Here is a 7961-nt window from a genome sequence, read left to right on the forward strand (position 1 = left end):
CAGAGTGTTCGGTTGATTCTAAGGAAAAGCAGTGTTCGGCTCGCTGTGGTAATGGTAGGGGCAAAAATGCTACAATCAGGTTATTCCTGATTTGTGGGATGTGGTAAACCTTAAAATCACATTTAGGAGATGTGTAGATAATAGGTTGCTTCTCCTCTGATTTGACCTGTTAAGCATTGTTCAATCTGTTGTCGTGTGTGATGATGATGATGCTTTAATATGAAAACTAGAGTCAAATAGTAAATACTCAGTTAGATCTATGTATGCCATGATTAATTTTAGGGGCATTAGCCCAGTTCATGTTTTTGATATATGGAAAATCCATGTACCTCCCAACATCCATATATTTTTGTGGCTGCTGCCACATAATAAGTTGTTGGTTAGAGAGAATCTTATAAAAAGGCAACACTTAGATGATCTATCTTGCTTGTTCTGCTCAGAATGTGAAAATATCAACCACTTGTTTTTTGAGTGTGTTGTAGCTAGGGAGATCTGGAAAAATATACATTCCATCATAGGATGCATCCCCCTACCTGCCTTTGATAAGGTGGCAGACATGTGGGGAAAAGTTAAAAACTTGCAAGCCGAAAATCTGACTATATCAGCTACTCTCTGGGCTATCTGGAGATGCAAGAATGATTTACGTTTTAATAACACAAACTGAATGGGTGTGCAGGTGGTTCTGAGAAGGATTGCAGACTTTTGCAACCTGTGGAAGATCCTGTGCAAAGGAAGTGCAAGAGAGCGCGTGGAGGGGATCATTGTGGCTATATGGGAGGCTGCAAGAAGAACACCGCTGCTGCTTTGGCCAGAGCCAGGCTGAAGAGGAATGAACTTTGGCTGCAATACTCTCTCCAAAAGATGGGAGGGTGGATGGGCATGGAGAAGAGCGTGGTCATTGATGGTTAAATTTAGCCTCATGTTTCCTTCCCATAGCGAGGTCTGCAAGTAGTTAGTCTCATTTCAACATAGTTCTTTTAGCCTTGGCCCTGTTTTTTAGATGTTTGTGTTTTGTGATTTCTGAAAACCATGTCGGAGGGATGCCTCAATCTCCTCCCGCAGTTTGTAATAAATGTTGTACTCTGTGAATTTCATTTTTTGATGAAAATGGAACTGGGGCTGGAATCATTTTCTTTAAAAAAAATGCTACATCAACCGTAGCAGGTTACGTAAAGCTGTCCACTCATCTATTTTGTCAGATGGGTCAGGGTCTTATCTTGTTCCAATCAAATCAGACCACGTGAGCTTGTACGTAAGATTCGTAAGAGATTTTACGTAGATGTAGCAAAGCTCTGGCAGGGGTAGGAGACAGCCATGACGCATGTTTTACGCACAACAAATCTAGAAAAGACCATCGCGTGTTGACACGAGGGACGAATTTTGTATCCGATTTCGGACCAATACGCACTGATTTGAATGCCCACAACGTGGCACCCTGTTCGTCGCGATTGATCGAAATAGGCCTGAATAAAATACATTCGCAAAGACGTGCATTAACCCAAAATAAATCAGTGCATTACCTTTAATCCATTGATATTCTCTTTCCAAGATCACGGAGGCACCTGGAGCTGGAGGTCATCATCACTTCATCAGCTAGCCTGCCATGTCGCGCCACGGCTCCGTGCGGACGACGGCCGCCGTCTTCTCGCTCATCTCCATCTGCGTCGCCCATGTCGTGCTCTATGCTCGCGCTCAAGCTAACACTCGCGGTAAGCTGCCCGCAATCACACACATTTCTCCCCGGAGTTCGATTCTGGACGAACTAGTAGTAAACCTTGCCCACTCGTGCGGTGCCACCGTCGATCTGCTTGGCTCCAGGTTTCATCAGCATCGACTGCGGCAGCCCTCCGAGCGCCGGCTACGTCGACGTCGTCACCTGGCTGCCGTACGTCCCCGACGCGCAGTTCGTGGACGCGGGCGTCAGCCACAACATCTCCGCCGAGCACGCCGGCATGATCGACCTGAAGCTGCCGAGGCTCTACAACGACCTCCGGAGCTTCCCCACCGGCGCCCGGAACTGCTACACCGTGCGCTCCCTGACGCCGGGCACCAAGTACCTGGTCCGCGCCACCTTCCTGCACGGGAACTACGACGGGCTGGGCCCCGGCGGCCTCGCCGTGTTCGACCTCCACCTCGGCGTCAACTTCTGGCAGACGGTGAACGTCTCCAGCGTCTCCGACACCTTCCAGGCGGAGATCATCGCCGTCGTGCCCGACGACTACGTCCAGGTCTGCCTCGTCGGCAAGAAGGGGCTCGGCACGCCCTTCATCTCCGGCCTCGAGCTGCGCCCGCTCCCGGACACGCTATACCCCGTCGTGGCGAATGCCTCCCTCTCCATGGCCGTCCACGGCCGGTACAACCTCGGCCCCGACGACGAGAAGCCGATCGTGAGGTACCCGTCGGACCCCCACGACCGCGTCTGGAAGGTGCTAGCGAACCTGCGGTCATGGAACCCGGCCAACACGACGGGCACGGTGCGCTACGTCGCCGGGGACCAGTTCGAGGTGCCGTCGGCGGTGATGCAGACGGCCGCCACCGTGGACGACGGCTTCAGCCTGCGGTTCTACTGGGGCGCGTACGAGTCCAACAAGGAGCTGGACTACTTCGCCGTGCTTCACATGGCCGAGCTCCGGCGGCTCAACGGCAGCGAGGCGAGGATCTGCGAGGTCTACCTCAACAACGGTCTGTGGTACAGCAAGCCCTTCTCCCCGGAGTTCCGTTACTCCAGCTCAATGTTCGGGATGGTGGCAGGGAGTACGGAGTACAGCTTCAGGATCGAACCGACCGCCAACTCGACGCTGCCGCCATTGCTCAATGCGCTGGAGATCTATGTCATGGTGCCTACTGCAGAGCGTGCAACTCATGGAGGAGATGGTATGGTCTCTGACCTCATACATGCAAATTGGTGTCTCTGAACTGAATTTCGTCATGCACAGTGATGGTTACTGAAAGGAAGCTGACATATTCACAAAAAAAAAGGAAGCTGACATTTTGTTGTTTCTATTAATTGATTTGGGGGATCTAGTGAGTGCCATTATGGCCATCAAGGCCAAGTATGAGATCAAGAGGAACTGGATGGGTGATCCGTGTGGCCCCAAGATATATTTGTGGGACGGTGTAGGTTGCAACTATGCAATCTCTAGCGCACCAAGAATCACCTCACTGTGAGTTCCTGCACCTGCAAGATGCAAATCCAGTCCTAAATGCTTTTTGAACCGAACCAGGAGAAGAATTCACCCCTAAATACTGCGTAATACTCCCTCCGTTCCAAATTACTTGTCGCAGGTATGGATGTATCTAGATGTATTTTAGTTCTAGATACATCCATTTCTACAACGAGTAATTTGAAACGGAGGGAGTAGTACTGTGTAACATAGTGAGATAACTGAAAAATGTTTAACCTTTGGGGATGCCTTTTCTTGCAGAAACTTGTCCTCCAATGGGTTGGCTGGAGAAATCACCACTCTTTTAAGCAATCTCACTGCTCTTCAGAACCTGTAAATATGCATCATCTATTTTACTACTCTAGTTCCCCGTCAGTATTTTTGTGCTGCACATTCAGTGGTAATAGTTGGAAGATTTGTTGATTTTTCAGGGATTTATCTCACAACAGTTTGACAGGGAACATTCCTGAATTTCTTGCACAACTACCGTCGCTTGCTGTCCTGTAAGATCAATGACCATGAGATTTGTACTACTTTGATGAAACATTGTCACTGTTACACTCGCCCAACATTAATCCCGTCCCCTGTTTCCCCTCAGAGATTTGACCGGCAACAAGTTCAATGGATCAGTTCAAGAAAGTCTTCTAAAAAGGTCGCAAGAAGGTGCACTTTCATTAAGGTAGTATTATCTTCCTATATATATAGTTCAGAAGAAAAAATATATATAATCACGGACCTGCTCATTGTCACCATTTACAATCCTATTGTGCAAAGCAAACAAAGGATCAAAAATCTGAACATTTTTAATAGGGTTTTAACAACAGTGTCTGAATATCAGAAAAAAAACAGTGGAACATTCCTGTACCCAACATATCCTGTAACACTATTCAGTATTCACTATGATTTGTGATCCTTATTTTTGGTGATGTTAGAATTGAAGCGAACATAAGCAGCATCAACAATGACCAGCCACAAAGAAAAAAAACCTACCAAGATTTCTGCCGTAAATCTCGCTGTGGCTGCCGTTGTACTTTCTGTACTGGTGGTTGTGGTGGTAACTCTTACACTCTGCCTTCGCAGAAGAAGAACTGAAAATGGTGATTTCTGTTGACTAGAAACCAAGTACTAGTTGTCTAATTATTGTTCAGGAAAAATATAGTGTGTCGTGTTCTTGGTTGCTAATAAAGCAGTGCCTATGCAGATCTTTCTGTCAGACCGCTGAATGGAAGTAAATCAAAAGAAGACAATGGAGACGCTGTCTCATTGCAATTCGATACCCGCCAGTTCAGTTACAAAGAGCTAAAGACTATCACAAATAGCTTCGAGAAGTCCATTGGCAAAGGTGGGTTCGGAGTAGTCTATCTTGGCTACTTGGAAGATGGAACCCCGGTTGCAGTCAAAACGCGCTCAGAATCGTCATCTCAAGGGGTTAATGAGTTCTTGGCAGAGGTTAGGTTTCTTCCTGCTCCTTTCCCCTCATTCCTATGCGTGTTTTTTCTCTTCCATCGTGTGCGCAGAATTAATCAAATCCAAATACTTTAATAACAAGAATTTCTCAGTTTCGTCAAACCATATACGGATGTGCTGCAAAATAAAATGCACTTGGTCACTGACTGACAGAACTACTCTGAATTGCATTTCAGGCTCTGCATCTGATAAGAGTTCATCACAGGAACTTGGTGAATCTGGTTGGCCACTGCAAGGATGGGCAGCACTCAGCTCTTGTGTACGAGTACATGTCTGAAGGAACTTTACAAGAGAAGCTAAGAGGTAGTAGGAAGAAATCAATTACTAGCTTGTACTCTTATCCCTGAAATCCCTGCTGATTACTTGCATCTTTCAGAAAAATCCCCCAACTCTGTACCTTTAACATGGCGCCAAAGATTAAGGATCTCGCTCGACTCTGCCCAAGGTTTCCAAGCTACTACCAGACATAATTTATTTCAGCACACCTGCTTCTCTTTTCTGTCAGAAACCAACTTGACTGAATGTTCTTTTTCTGATGTGCAGGCCTTGAGTACCTGCACAAGGCGTGCACGCCGCCGCTGATCCACAGGGACGTGAAGGCGGCCAACATACTCCTGAACGGGAGCAACCTGGAGGCCAAGATCGCCGACTTCGGCCTGTCCAAGGCCTTCAACAACGACCTCCAGTCCCATGTCTCCACGCGAGTAGTGGGAACCCCCGGATATCTCGACCCCGAGTACGTTCTTCTCCACTAACCAAAACCACAGAGAAGCAAACCGAAGTGGTAGTAAAAAGTGCTCTCTGAGACTCCAACACGTACTCTGCAGGTACTACACTTCGTTCCAGCTCAGCGAGAAGAGCGACGTGTACAGCTTCGGGATCGTGCTGCTGGAGGTGGTCACGGGCCAGCCCCCGATCCTCCCGGAGAGCGTGCACATCGTGCAGTGGGCGCGGCAGAGGCTCGCCAAGGGCGACATCGAGAGCGTCGTGGACGACAACATGCGGGGCGGTACGACCTCAACTCCGTCTGGAAGGTCGCCGACCTGGCCCCGAGGTGCACGGAGCAGGCGGCCAGCCAGAGGCCCGCCATGGCCGACGTCGTCGTCCAGCTCAAGGAGAGCTTGGAGCTGGAAGAAGGCTGCGAGAGGGTGCACGGTTCGTATGCCGGAAGTGGCGACGGGTATGGGGAAAACAGTGACATTGCAAGCCAGAGTACGCAGAGTGGGAGGGTGCTAGATCTGGTGAGTGGCCCCGCAGCTAGATAAGATTTCTGGGAATGTCATTGTGATGTATCCGAGTTTCTGTTTAGCTGTGAGAGCTTCAACCTCGTAACATGTCCCCACAATAAGAAAAACGGTATCAATTCCCTCTTCCCCTTTGAGCTCCCCCTTCTTTGATCGTGTGTCACTTCCTCGAAATAGGTTTTTGATCGTATGTCACTTCCTCAAAACAGGCTTTCGTCTCACTTTATAAATAAAGCAAAGTTTCATACAACAGTCAAGCAAATCCCAAGTTACAAACCAACGGTTGGGGCCACAACACAACAATGTCCAAGAAAACATAAAAAAATAATATGAAAAAGGTAACCTAGTGGCAGTCGTGAAGCGACACTACGATGCTGAGAGCCGACGGGCTGTAGCCAGAAGCGCATCCATCATGTGGCCGAGGCGGGTACGGTCACACTGCCTCGAGAGCGGGTGCCAGTGCTGCATAAAAGCAAGGAATTTGAAGGAGTCATATGCCTTTGCCGAGAAGACCTTCTCAATCACCATCTTATTACGAGTCGTCCAAAGTGTCCATGTCATCGCCGCAAAAACTAGCCAGAAAAGGCGGCAATGTTGCGGCAGATGGGTAGCCCTATGTTGAAGGAAGTCCGCAAGGTCCAGGGCCTCTCATTCGGGTCCCAGCGCCTCGTAAACGAACGTCCAAATCACCCTTGCAGCAGTACAAGCGAAGAGGATATGTGTCTCCGTCTCCGGTACCGTGCAAAGGGGGCACAGGCCGTTCCCGGGGCCGTGTCGCTTAAGAACCTCTATCCCCGAGGGGAGGCGATTTCATAGTAGCTGCCAAACATCTTAATCTTCAGGGGGGCGGGGGCTTTCCACATTGGAGCTAACCAAGGTGTGGCTGGTGCCTGGCACAGAGCATGGTATGCCGAGCTCACCGAGAACTCCGTCGTCGGGGTGATCCTCCACGACACAGTGTCCGAATATTCCGAAAGCGTTTGTGGTAGAGCCTCCCGCAAGCTAGACCAATCGTGTGTCGCTGTCGTGCCTTTTTCAATACTAATGAGTTTGTGTCGAATAGTATGTACAAGGTCAGGTTAGATTGGACTTATGTTGTAGAGTGGCAGAATACATATAATGTTGGAGTCGAACAGTTTATACCCTTGGCCTCTTATATAATGAGAGGTACCCCATGTTGTAACCGACGATGACTAGATAGAGACATGCACGTGGGAGGAGCCGGCGGCATGTGCCAGCACCTAGTACATTCGGTGTTGTCGTATCTCGAGGAGGATTGCCCGTAGTCAACTAGCCATTGCCCCGGGAATAGGCGAGTTCTTCGAACCTCGTTATGAAATCTCGGTGTCGTCATTGTGCTGTGATTGCTTGTTCCTCGATGAATCAGTTGTACGTCAGATTATTCTAACAAGTGGTATCAGAGTCTTGGTACTACTCCCTCCGTCCGAGTTTATTAGGCCTCTCAGCCACAACAACACGTCTCGATTTATTAGGCCCTTCTAATTAATTTTCTTGGAATCAAAGCCATTCAGTTGCGGGGGACCGAGGGAAATTAACTAGCCCATTGCATGTAGCGACCTAAGCGCAGGGGCGATTCTACCGGGGGGGCTTTAACAGGCTCAAGCCCCCCCTCCAGCACTGTAAAATTTGTTTCTACTACTAATTTTAAGGCCCAGACTAGCTACTTGCAGGCCCAATTCAACACATATTTACATGACTCAGGCAACCCAGCCCACCCTCCATATTTTTTTTAGATTCGCCACTGCCTAAGCGGACGCATGGGCTTCTCCTGGTCTTCAGATTGGCCATGCTAGCGGCCATGCATCAGCATGCGCTTGAACTCTGGGCTACTGGATGGATTACCTAGAGTGCACATTAAATTACGTGGCTCCCGAAATGCACACCACAATTAAACATCAGAAATTTCCACCTTAATCAAGGCCAGTTACTCCTTTCGGTTCTTTTTACTCTGCATATTAGGTTTGTCTGAAGTCAATCTCATCCAACTTTGACCAAGTTTATATAAAAAATTATAGACATTCACATAACAACACTAATATCATTAGATTCATCTTGGATTATATTT

At 48.5% G+C, this 7961-nt stretch overlaps 1 pseudogene; it reads left to right on the plus strand.

Annotated features, from left to right (window-relative positions):
- Positions 1–1603: 1603 nt before the first annotated feature.
- Positions 1604–6548, plus strand: LOC119271986 (annotated as a pseudogene).
- The last annotated feature ends 1413 nt before the right edge of the window (positions 6549–7961 follow it).

The sequence above is a fragment of the Triticum dicoccoides genome, chromosome 3A (assembly GCF_002162155.2).
Source record: "Triticum dicoccoides isolate Atlit2015 ecotype Zavitan chromosome 3A, WEW_v2.0, whole genome shotgun sequence".
In the NCBI taxonomy this organism is placed as follows: Eukaryota; Viridiplantae; Streptophyta; class Magnoliopsida; order Poales; family Poaceae; genus Triticum; species Triticum dicoccoides.